The sequence below is a fragment of the Bemisia tabaci genome, chromosome 5 (genome assembly GCF_918797505.1).
Source record: "Bemisia tabaci chromosome 5, PGI_BMITA_v3".
NCBI classification, from domain to species: domain Eukaryota; kingdom Metazoa; phylum Arthropoda; class Insecta; order Hemiptera; family Aleyrodidae; genus Bemisia; species Bemisia tabaci.
In genome coordinates, this window is record NC_092797.1 from 43,082,348 (window position 1) to 43,095,645 (window position 13,298).

The 13,298-nt window shown below is 38.9% G+C and overlaps 2 protein-coding genes across 4 annotated transcripts in view; one reads left to right on the plus strand and one right to left on the minus strand.

The window, feature by feature from the left end:
• The window catches only part of LOC109031437 (uncharacterized), an 89,957-nt gene that overhangs the window by 20,634 nt on the left and 56,025 nt on the right, over positions 1-13,298 (plus strand). For all 3 annotated transcript variants that reach the window (XM_072300768.1, XM_072300769.1, XM_019042974.2), the window contains exon 3: positions 10,540-10,595. The gene's annotated coding sequence lies outside the window, so the exon portion shown is untranslated. The remainder of the gene's footprint in view (positions 1-10,539; positions 10,596-13,298) is intronic.
• The window catches only part of LOC109031476 (long-chain fatty acid transport protein 1), a 76,225-nt gene that overhangs the window by 18,517 nt on the left and 44,410 nt on the right, over positions 1-13,298 (minus strand). The window lies entirely within an intron of this gene.

Here is a 13,298-nt window from a genome sequence, read left to right on the forward strand (position 1 = left end):
GAACTTGCCCGAACGCATGAAGAATCCAGAACCCAAGGTGTTCAGCCGTGGTGTAATGCAGCTCAAGTTCAAAAAAGTTATTCACGATGCATGTCTGCTTCCGCGTCGGACGTGCAAAATGATATTTCATCTCGCTGAGAAGTGAAATTTTATTTTTCAGGAAATTTGAACGATTTGTCGGTAAGCAACCCGTAGCATTTCGACGCAAGGGAGCTTAGTTATAGTTCAATTTTACCAAATCCCCCCCCCCCCCCCCCCCCCGCCCGCCCTCACAAATTGAATTTTTACCCGGAGAATGTTTGGTAGTTTCTAACTGAAAATATCCCTAATTTTTCCTCTGATTGGGAACATTTCGGAAGATAATTGCACAAGAACATTTTTGTAAAAAATTGATTTGTTTGAGTCAATTTTGCTACCTTGGAATATAGTTACGTTCTTTCGTCCGAGAAACGACGAATTTTCCGAGAGTTCGTCAAGAAACTTTGAGATTTGACTCTATGATATTTTCCCCCCAAAATCAAGATTGTATTGTCTCCAGGCGTTTCATGGCATACCGAGTGCATCGCAGAAGTTTTTTTTTTCTTTTTCAAATGTCTCGAAATTTTACGAAATTTTTATGAAATTCCATTTTATAAAATTTCTTAACAATTTTCATCTCTGCCCATTCATGATTCCGAAGAGTACTTGTCACGAAAGAAAACTTTTCATCTTGAACTCTTTTCTTGTTTTTAGTATATTTTCTGTTTGATGCATGAGAAATTGTCTCTTGGCGGCAAATTAAAAAAATATACCCGCTTAAATCAAATCACTTATTTCCAGTTTATCGAATCTCCGCAACTTTGATAAGTTTTTCCAGGCTCTACCCATCTATATTCGGTTCTATTCCAAACATTTCATCGGATCAGATACCGCTCACCGCCCAGTTGGGAAAATTGGTCGTCATTCGCTAATAAACCGAAAGAGAAATGTTCTTGTGCGAATACGTTTTTTGCGAATATGAAAAAGAGCCTCGCCTCGTTCGAACTCTGGCGCTGGCCACGTATCAGTGGTGTGGCTTGCTTTGCGATATATCGATTGATCTGTCATTTAAACCCGTGGAAAAGATCGATAAAGAGGGTGTTCGCAACGAACCCCTTAATAATCGATTTTTCACCATAGCTTCAAATGGAGGAATATCGATAATCGATCATTCACGCCTCGCGACTGCTGCGTATGTAAATTTCGAGGAAGACCCTCAAATTGCCAACGCTTCTCGAATCGGAATATTTTCCTGCCCGACCAGTTTACTGTAATCCGCGGGAAAAATCATGAATATCGCACCATCAACTTAGTTCAAGTTCAAGTAGAAGATTCGAGGTGAAATTTCTGTTCGCGAAAAACCACATGCTTTACTCACCATCAATCAATGCCTAACTTAACGATGATCTGCTGCAGATTCGCGAACCATTTTTTTTCTCGCAGAATTGAGCGCTGATTCAGATCTACGAAGAAGAGCTTGATTCATTAAAACAACAAAAACCTTTTCTCTACTTTATGCCCAGGAAAAAATTCGTCGCGTTAAATTGTGCGGTTTTTTGTGTAAATTTCAGTGAATTTTCTGCTTAGCCCGAAGAAAATTCCTTAAAATTTTTAACGGATTCCGTACAAACGTTCTCGTGTTAAAATGTGAATTGCCCTGTTAAATTTGGCAATAGTTGCTAAGGTTTGGTTCCTTTCTGCTAAACACGGCCTAATTAACACTATTCCAAAGCTTGAAGGAGAAAAAGCGTATGTCAATGAGAGTTAGAACCAACGAAAGTTGATCGGATAAATTCATCAGGTTTTTCTTAATACGTCGAAAATAAAACACAGTGCCATGATCGACGTTATAATGCCTTTACGGCGATAAAAACCTCAAGGTCAGCTTCCAATTACTGAGCGACCAACTTTTTGCTGAATTTCTCCTTCTTTTCCTTTTAATCGGATCAGAATCTATTCGTCACACGTCGGATGGCAGCTGTTGGTGCACCAATATTCTCCTTCCAAATGACTGTCTTCCATTTCTGAGAGGAATCATTTGGATTAATAAACGAATCACTGGATTTTTGTCGGGAGACCCTGTATGTATACTATTTTTGAATTAGGTATTGTTAACGTCAGACGTAGCTATAACCTACAGTATTACCTGAGCATCGAAAATACGAATACACTAGGAAAATATTAGAACATAAGGCTAAAAACATTGAAACACTAAAAAACCAGAACGTTTCGGTCCGTTACCGGCTCATTTTCAGGTGGAAATTATTTTGCTTCTTGCATTCGAAAAGAGCCGATATCACGGCTCAAAACGCTCTGTTTTTTTTTTTTTTTTTTTTTTTTTTTTTTTCTTTTAAAGTTTTAATATTTTTAGCCCTGCTTACCTACGTTTCATGTCAAGAAATGCGGCTGCATGTTCTATCCTTGCATACTTTCTTTTTCATTTTACACAGCAAAAAATCACATTTGAAGGTTAGCAGTCGGCGAGAAAGGGTGTCAATTTGCAAAAAAAAGACAGCAGGAATTGCTACTCTCTTGCATTTCACTGCTTTTGGATAACGTGGACATCCTGCTGTTCTGTCAAAAATGACGTCAATTTTTACGTACTTGCTGCTTGCTGATCGCTCTCATTTGCTGGAGATTGTTGTTCCTCTGACGTTAGGGCGTAACTCAATTTCTAAGTGAGCCCTGTTTTACATATAAATCCATTCGTTCTGAGGCTCATGCGGAAATCGAGATATTTCCTTACGTCAGAGGAGCAACACAAGTCAAATTTCGCTCATCAGAGGCATCATTTGTTCATTCAAAGTAGATTTTTAGGCTTTTGAAGAAAATCCCATCATGAAAATTTGGTGGTGACTACTTTTTTCGGCAACGCGAAGGAACCGTTTCTATTATTATGAATCAAAAGTAATTGATAACTTCTGAATATTTGATCCCGACCTATGACGCAGTTTTAATATCATCAACCGCTCAGTTCTACAATTGTGTCCTATGTATACGCACACAATAACAAAATCTTGATTATACGCCGCTGAAGTTACGCACTGTTACTCGTGTGTACTTGAACTGATCTTCATGTTTCGCTACCTTAACTTATGTTCTCAATCAGGGTTGCCTCAGTCAGGGAATACCGGGAAAACTGGAAATGTCAGGAAATTCTAAAAAGTCAGGGAAAATTTTAAAAACTTCCGGGAAAATGACAAAAATGTCAGAGAAAATGACGAAAATGCCAGGGTAGAATCGTTGGTCGCTTTTATTTATTTGCTTTCTCTAGTGGGCTAGACGTTTGTACTTACAAATTTTGCCTGCAAACTATTTCTAACTATGTCTTTTTAACAATCTGACATTTGTTCAATTGTCAGGGAATTTCACCAAAATGTCAGAAAATTGACCTGTCTAAATTCTGTGGCAACCCTGTCTCAATGCATAGCGCTCGAAATTCAAGCGTATTTTACTATCGCACGGGGCTACTAGATTATCAGAATTGAAAGCTCTTCGAGCGAACATAAATGCATTAATCGCGAAGCCGCGGACTCGCCGAGCTGGTTGTGTAGAGTTTCTAGGAGCCGGTAAGAAAAAGCTATCCAGCAATCAACTTCCACATAGCTGTGAATGAAATCCATTTTTTTCTCATTTCTCAGCAGCCCGGTCAGTTTATCTACGCGAAACTATGTTTTCCTTTCTTAGATCCAAAGCTTTGCGCTGAACATAAACACTTCAGTCTCAAGTTCATTGCAGCCGAAGTTCATCGAGTCTCGCCAGATAAATAATAATAATCTGTGACTTTTGCTTCAAGATGATGCTTCAGGTCAGTGGCGAGACGTAAATTATCGATTATCGATATCTCTCCCATTTGAAGCTACGGTAAATAATCGATTATTAAAGTTTCCGTTGCGAACACCTTGTTAATCGATCCTTTTCCATAGGTTTAAACGGTAGCTCAATCGATATATCGGAAAGCAAGCCACACCACTGCACTAGGTATACTCATCTGTCTCATAAAGCGGAAAGAAATCGAATTTAACGCGAAGATAGAATCCATTCAAACGAAGCTGAATATGCTATCTAGAGATCTGTATTGGCAGTGTGACTGAATACATGCTCATGAATCAATTTCGAATTCGTTCTGGGTGTTTATTTGAAACATAACAATTTTGTAAAAGCACCTAAACCCGTTGTAAAATCTAGTGGGGGATAAAAGAATGTTTATTTTGGGCCTCTGGTTTCTCAAATTATTGTCAATGTTCCTCAAATGACAGTATGCTTCCCTGACTGGAGACAATTTTAAGCCACGTATGCTTGTGGTTGCTAGATTTATCCGACCGGAAGTATAGCACCGGGGGGGGGGGGGGGGGGTGTCCGATTATGAACACCAGGGAGTACAATTTATTTAACTTTAATAATGTAGCAATTCCTAATTTCAATTACTTTTAATCTAGCTAAGGTAACCTTGGCATTAGGAATCCTAAATTGGTTTTCCCATTTCTTTTTGCAGTTGAACACAGTTACTGTTTTCACTTTTTAGTACTGAAAAAATTCACAGCCGAAACTCCGATTTTTCTTTAAACATCTTTCATGGTTATGGCACCGGGAATCTACTTTTTTTTCGGGGTGCATGCTTTGCTCCTACTAACATGATCCATTTAAACCTGTACGTAAACGCAAGGGATTCCACTTGCTTTTTGGTGGTTGCCTCATGTATGAAAATCTTTGTGATTTCAGCGGGGGAGAATATATGTAGAAAAAAGAGAATTAAAAATGCCGGTTTTTTGAGCAATCCATTATTACATCGGCATCAAGTGAGCATTACTTATAATTCCTTTTTTGCATCATCTCTCTTTCTGAATTCGTTATATGTATATTATTCAGCATACTCATTTCTAACTTCCATAATTTTTCATACTGCTATAATCCTACTGAAAAAATTATTCGATATTGTGACCATGAGTCTCTCAACAACGTTTTATATAGTCATGCATTTAGATTTCCAAATTTTCTTCGGATAATTCAAATTTAATCATTATTCAACCACTAATTCGTGTGCTTATTATTTGATATGACCAACTGATACAAGTCCTTTACAACAGTGGCGTGGTGTGCTTTGCGATTTATCGATATATCGTCCATTTAAACATATGGAATAGGATCGATAGACGAGGTGTTTGCAACGAAAACCTCGATAATCGATTCTTTACCAAAGCTTTAAATGGGAAAATATCGAAAATCGATCATTCACTCCTCGCCACTGCTTTACAAACGAAAAGAGACGGAATTTGGGTCCAGTCAGAATGGGAATCAAAGTAAGATCGATTTTGAATAATTCATAGACAAATATTGAACTAAGCTCTTGATATTGAGACTGCGACAAAGCTATATATTCCTGTAAAGGGATTTTCTGGCAGCTTTTAATAATCTTACTTCCATTCACTAACCTTAATTCTGCATTTTTTTATTAAAATTATATCCAACTCGCCACTTTAACCTGCCCATTTATTACCTGCCATGTTTATTCTGACTTTCGATCTTTCAATGCGCGTGATGCATGGACCCCACGAAAGAGATGCTCGCATTAGCAAGTTTGAGATATTCAGCGGCGCATGCACACCAATCAAGGTTGCCAGGTTGCTCGATATAATGTGGGTATTTTATTCAAGTTTAAATGGCAGGAAAGGATGATTTTTCAATATTACCTGGCAACAAAGACACTAATCCACATTATCCTCCTGGAGTGGCGAAGATTGCCTTGCACCAAACATCAATCCATTCGCAATCATGAAGTATCGAAGGATTTTGGTAGCTGGGAAGTACCTTCAAATGTATACAAATTATTTTTGTATAACTGTGAAATGCACAATGTGTATAATAATTGTTGATAAGAAATTCCCAATAAAATTATATTAAGAAGGCGAAAAAAAACCGTTAAATGGAAGTAACTCTTGTAAATATGTAATCTTTCGTCGCATTTCTAAGGCGCAATGATACAACTTTTTGAACTCTCCGGAATGCGGAAGGTATCACGCCGCATTTGAAGGCGTTTTCAAAACAGCCAAGTTCCGATACCTGGATGATCGTTTTGCATAGTTCATATTCTTTTGGTTTATTCCGTACCACTTGTTTATTTTTAATCCTCGTATAAAAACCACCCATTTGCTAAATAAAATTCTAGCTGGAGCGCACTTCAGTTATGCATTCACGACTGCAAAAATGTCAAAGGAAATCGACAAGCCCAGCGTGCATGAAGGCGGTTTCAATTTTGATCCTCCGTCTTATACCTAAGGCGCAATGATACAACTATTTGAACTCTCCGGAATGCGTGCGGTATCACGCCGCAATTGAAGGCGTTTTCAAAACAGCCAAGTTCCGATACCCGGATTATCGTTTTGCAAAGTTCATATTATTTTGTTTTCATTTCTAATTACTTGTTTATTTATAATCCTCCTATAAAAATTACCCAATTGCTATTTACAATTCTAGCTGAAGCGCACTTAAGCTATGCATTCATGAGTGCAAAAATGATAGCGGAAATCGAAAAGGCCAGAGTGCATGAAGGCTATTTCAATAATTGTAAAATCCAATGCACTAAATTAAATCGTGAAAAATGACAACGTCAACTTAATGTATCCTTTAGCCGGCCCATTCCTTTTGGTTTTCGTTCCTTTTGGTTTCGGTACGTTGGTTTCGTAAGGAGAACCACTTTTGCCGCTAAATTTTGGTTTCCAGTATCCGAAACTAACAGTAAAAATCATTAAATCGGCTCATACCGAATAGAATGAGCACAAACATCTTCGTATTCCTCACGAAAGAACGTAACTACATTTGAATGTTGCAAAATTTCCCCTACTAAATTACATTTTTATCAGGAGAAACTTTAGCTTTTCTCACTGAAACTTTCACTGATTTTTCCTCTGTTCACATGCTAAAATCAGAAGAATTTTTAACCAGATAAGCGCAGGGGTAAATTCTTGTAAAAAAAAATAAACTGCTCGAGTTAATCTTGCAACCTTGGAATAGAGCTACGTTCCGTCGTTCGGAAACAACGATTTGCTGGCTGAAGTCTCCCTTCGATATAAAGGCCTCGATACACGATCAAATTCCCGAAACAATTACCATCAAAGTGTCGGTAGTCATCAGTCTAAAAATTGTTTTTTTTTCTTACTTTTAAAATGAGACCTTGGCAGAAATGTTTCTTGTGACAAGAAAGGATGGATGGTGGCACTCCATTCTGATCAAAATTTGATGGCCCGTCCAGTTAGCGCGCTGTCTCCACTCGTCAAAATGGCGTCAAAATGAATGCTCACAATGAATCGATTTCAACGATAAGTGGCTCGAAGTCGGAACTTGATGCGATTGATGAGTGTTGCAACTCGAAATAGAGTGGCGCGACTCTATTTTGATCAACAATCGCGGACAGATCGTACTAATCGATTCGTTTTCAACTTCCATTTTGACGCCATTTTGACGAGTGAAAACAGGGCTTCTGATCAAATAGGACTGTTGCATGGTGACCATCAGTCATCAACAGGTCTACTTTGATCAGAATCGGTTCACAATTTGATCGTGTATCGAGACCTTATGTTTTCTTTCATCCTGCATCATCGTGCTGAACGGGCAACGCGAAACATGATGGTCGAAAACATTACACTTATACGCACTTGACCTTGAAGCAACAAATCAAGGTGCAAGATGCTTCAATGGACGCGGCGCGACGCCTAGATCCTGACGACGCGGGGTGCTGTCTCTTCGAAGATTTCGTCAGTCATGACGTAACGCATAACGGCGTCTCTAAGTCGAAATTCATCAATTGAGACCCTCGTTCCAGCGTTGCCTATTCGGAGATTGTCTACAGTCCTGCCGTCCTACTCACTGAAAAAAAAAAATCTCTGTGTATTTACTAAGAAAAGGGTAAAATTACCAAGAATTCAGGGTTCTATCTGATCCTAGTTTTTTCTTGGTAAAATCACCATTTATGGAATCGGTAATTTTACCGAGAAATCTCGGTAGAATTATTAACTTTCTCGGTAATTTTACTGGGCCCCGGTAAAAACGCCAATATTTTCTATCGACTGTGGTAGAAGTACCGAGATAAAATGGCAAAGTTACCGGGAATTGATTACCAATAAAAGTGGTATTCTTACCTGAAAAAAACAGTAAACATACCGGTTTTTAGGTAAGCTTACCAGTCTATCTTGGTAAAATTACCAATAATTGGTAAAAAGAGTGAGATGGTAAAGGTACCAACGGACCTTGGTAAAAACGCCGAGAATTTCTTTTCAGTGCTGAAAAGAGCAGTAACGAACAACTTTTTTAAAATCGAGGTTTTTTTTTCCTTCAAAACTCGACCCTTTCAATTTAAATAAACTGACCGATACAGTGAAAACAGTAAAATCGTTCTTATCCGTCGAAAAACGAGAATCGTCCCGGAGCAGTAAGTCCATAACACCAGCAAGTCCATCAGCAGGTCGATTGTTGAATCGTTATCGAATGATTCTGATCGATAACTCCCTATCTTCACAATGCTATATATCGATCAACGTCATTCGATAACGATTCAACAATCGACCCGCAGGTTTGTTAGTTTTCCATCACCCGAATAAAGAGCCTTACACGAGAACGAGAATAGAGTCACATCCCTCCACATTGCAGCGCGTTAAGAGCAGTGGCGTGGCGTGATTTTCGATTTATCGATTGATCGGCCATTGAAACCTATGTGAAAGTATCGATAAACAGGGTGTTTGCAGCGAACACCTTAATAATCGATTGTTTACCACAGCTTCAAACGGGGAATTATCGATAGATCGCAAAGCACGCCACGCCACTGGTTGAGAGTCGTGATTTCTTTCAAAACTCCCCTTCAAATTAAGTATCAATTGGTTAGTGACGTCAAATGAATCAGCGTCTAATAACCGAAATTCTATCCTGGAATCGACAACACTGTGCTTGATGCGTCGTCGGAGAAACAATGACCAGTCGGTAACCTGGTTGTACTCATCTATGACCTATTTTTCGTGTGTTGTTTTGATTCAAGCCTCTTCGCGTCCTCTTCCTCTCTATACTAAAAAAAGATGAAGTTGATTGTTTAGTATTAGCATTTCTAATTATCATTGATACTTATTATGTTCCCGTTGCTATTGTTGTGTGCCTCTGCCTAAATTTCATCTTTGGATTTGTTCCAAATTTTATCCAAAATGTGATTGATTCGGGTGAAATGGCTCCAGGCGCCAAAAATCTAAATGGATAAATAAATAAATAAACAATAAATGAATAAGTTCTACATTGTATCTCAGAGGGGTTGTAGTTCTGTATCATTTCGCGCAAGAAACGCTCCAAAATCCCTAAAATCAACTTAAATATTTCAAAATTAGAAAACTAATCGGTGATTTGAGAAATACGTGGTTAGAGTTCGTTGGCGCTGTTGTTAGTTTTGAAAACGGTTAATTTTTATAGTTTATAACATCTCTAATAATGCAAATTAAAGCTTGAAATCACGACCCCATGCTCTCTTTAGTATTAGAGAGCGTGTAGTTTTAAAAACGGAAAATCGAAGTTCTTGACCCAAAATCTATTTTCTTCTGTGCTGAGCAGTTAAAGTTACGTCTTTTAACGCACATTTTGCCCGACGACATCACATAGGAACTACATTTTCCGACGAGGAACTACTATTTCTGGATAAAATCACCTATTTGCATGGGGAAACCAATGACATATGGACTGCATTTTGCAACTCGGAACTACAATCTCTGGCTCAGTTTAAAAACAACGTATGTACCATTAGTTTCCCTATGCGCGTAAGCGTTTTTGCAGATGAGTCAGAAATTGTAGTTCCTCATTGCAAAATGTAGCACATATATTATTTTATTGCCAAAATGAATCTCAGACATGGTAGTTCATAATTGCAAAGTGTAGTCCAAATGATGGAACTAATCCGTAGCTTGAACCGTCCTAACACACTTTAACAGGCAGAATCGACCTTGAAAATTTCACATCAACGAGTAATCCGCTCAGTGAACGGTTCACATTCAAAGATATTTTCTACATTTTATCGCCTGGCGGATAATCAAGCAGAGAAGTTTCGAGCCGTCGAGAACCTCAAGTTTGTTTTGAAAATATTTACTCGCGCGCAGCTTCTCACCAAACGCTGTAATTACCGTAAATGCAATCACACTTTGAATTTGTATAACCCTACAGTGACACTGACTCCAAAAACGCGTATCTCTTCTGCGGTGTTTCCAAATCTCCGCTCCCATTTTATTTTAGACTGAACAGAGAAAAGAGAATGGACCAACACTATTTCTTAAAGCCCTCGGAGAATATTCTTCACTCAGTGAAGAAACTTCAGAAAATGTTTTCAAGAAATTACGTTAAGAGTTCTTCCATTTAAAATGTAATGATAAATTATGACAGGAAGCAGGCTGCTAACTGAGGTGCACGCGTTTTTGCATTTCAAGTATCTTTCCGCGCCTAAGAATATAAGCGGAAAGCACGCATGAAGTCTGATTATTTTGTTTATTTCATCTGTTCTAGGTCCCTCTATTGATCGTATTTAACGCAGCCATCACATCGATCGTCACTCGCAACCCGTAAGTGTTTTTCTTTCCCTCCTGCCTGCTTCTCACTCCTCTGTTTCCTAGTTTTCTCTTTCTTCGCACTCGCTCAAAGGCCGAATTTTTCGGCGAAAACTGGCTTGATCTTAAATACTGTCCTCTGATTGGCCGGTGGTGCATTCTGGATTACGACTGAATTTCGGTGTTTAAGTGCCGACGGGAGTCGGCCCCTCGATATATTGAACTACATTTAACAATTTGGAACTATAACATGTGGCTCAGTTCAGAAACGACGCATGCACAATTAGCTTCCCCATGCACATGAGTGTTTGTACGGATGGAGTAGGAATTGTAGTTCCTAATTGCACAACGTAGTCCAATTATACGCAAGCACTTGGAATTTGGAACGATGTATTACATTCCATGCATTGGGTGATGGAAGGTCGTGTTTTTCGTCAATGAATTGCCTTCTAATGTCTATTGCGTGTGTTTAGGTACTCAGAGCTTTGCATCAATGAAAGCTATCTTACATTAAAAACTCAAAAACGTTAGTTTAAATTTTTAACGTTTCCAAATTAATTATTTGCAAAAGGGGCCTATTATTGTTTTCTTTCTTCAAGATTCATCTCTAGATTTCATCTTTAATCTGTCTCGTTTTCCTCCCTTTTTACTTTCTCGCTACCCTAAGGTAGAGGAAGTATTGTTTTTCTTTTTTTTCCAATTGGAATAAAAATCGATCGAGTTCAATAGGAACGCAAGTTGCATCAGGTGGATGCATTTCTGCCAAACGGAACTATGTGCATCAACACATGAGCCCTGAGACCCATAAGGATATATGCATAACAGGGATCACGTCGAATGCACATAGTTCCGTTTGGCAGAAATATGTCCAAGTTTGAAACGAGATTAAGATGTCTGATGTTATTTATTCCTCCATAGGACTCAATGTTAAAATTATAGTAAATTTGGACCGCGTTTAGCAGAAAGGAACCAAGCCATATAAGCTATTGCCAAAATTAATTAGTCAATTTAATTTTTTGAGAGAGAACGTCTGTGGGGATTCCTTACGAAATTTTAAGGAATTTGCTTCGCTTTTTGCAGGAAATTTTCTGAAAGCACATACAAATTCGCACAACCGTTTTCATTTAAAAAATTAAAGTGCCCAATCTAATTTGGCAATAGTTGATGTGGCTTGGTTCCTTTTTGTTAAACGCGATATCCTTTTATCGGCTGTCTTCACTTAGATATTATTTTTCTTCGATTTTCAATTTTTAACAGGAGACAATGTTGCACCATAAACTACCCCAAAATCATCCCCTCCCCTTCCAAATATGACTCGGTGGCTCGGTGCGTTTCTCCTGAACTCATTGTCAGTTCAAATGCCATTCTTTTATGATAATTTTAACTTGAAGTTGGTTCGTTGTGTGTCCAAAACGTAACCAAGTAAGCATAAAGAAGATAGCACATACTGCTGTTTTTCCTGAAATGAAATAGCTTGCTTTATTCAGCCGAAGATGAAACGCGTCGATTTCCAATCGTTTCTAATAGTCGTTTTGAGGATTAAGGATAATTTAATGAAGAACGGTACAAACGTTCAATAAAATCGTCCGATTTAACGCAAGCAGATCCATTTTCTCGTAGCCTCGTTTTTGCTTTTGCGCTTTCTTCGGTAACCCGGCAGAATGAATCCCCAAATGACTATATCCACGGAAAAATAGAGCAAGGGGTTTTTAGATGATGCAGACATTTCCAATGAATTGTGTCGGTACCCCAACAAATTAGGTTACTAACCCAAATGTTGCGATACTACCCCAACTCAAGTTGCGGTACTCCCACTATTCATCAGAAATGTCCATATTGGGGTAGCACTACAATTTTAAGGGATAACCCCTGACAATTTTTTTCCGTGTCCCCACCATTAACTTTAAGTCAATTGTACAATTCGGACGAGGTTACTTCTCGGTTTTTCCACTCGGAAGACACGAGCAAAAACTGGAGCCGTCAAATTTCCGCGGCATAGCTCGCGGCTCACAGTGGATCGAGCCATTAGGAGCGGTCGGACAAAATTTTGAAACTTTAGATGCTTGTAAATCCGTTTATACAAAATTTCGAGGTTCTACAAATGGTTCCATTGGTTTTCTCGTAAAATTTTCTTCCGCAAGCAACCCTTGAAACTTATAATGTGACGAAATAAACATTAAAATTTTCAGTTTTAGTCAAAAATCTCATGTTCGAGCTCTCTAATTCACTCGATCCACCGTGCGGCTGAGCGAGGTGCGAGAGCTGGGAACAAGTTGTCGTCCAAGTGGCAAAATCCAAGTTTACCTTGGTCCGCGGACTCGCCGCATGCGCACGACATCAGAACGAGCTTCCGTCAAGCCTCGAGCCACGCTTCCACAGACGGACAGCGCACGCCCAGCGCAGCCGGCTGATCATTGAAATTGATAGACCAAGCGATAAACAAAGAATACATAGAAAGTCTGGAGCGATCCTATTGGTTGAGGTGGGTGGTTCCTCTAGTTTAATGGAGGAAACAAAGGGTCTCTCGTGGGTTGCCGTTAATTAGTCTATTACTTACTTCCTTTGTCCATAGTAGAGTCCCTTTATACCCAGAGTTAAGACAACTCACTTTTGGTTGGGCTGAAAGTGGCCTAAAAAAAAATCCAATTCTGATTGGTTCTCGCTCATGGAGGCCGAAACGAGTGCACCAAGATGGCGGTACCTCGAATGTGAACAAGA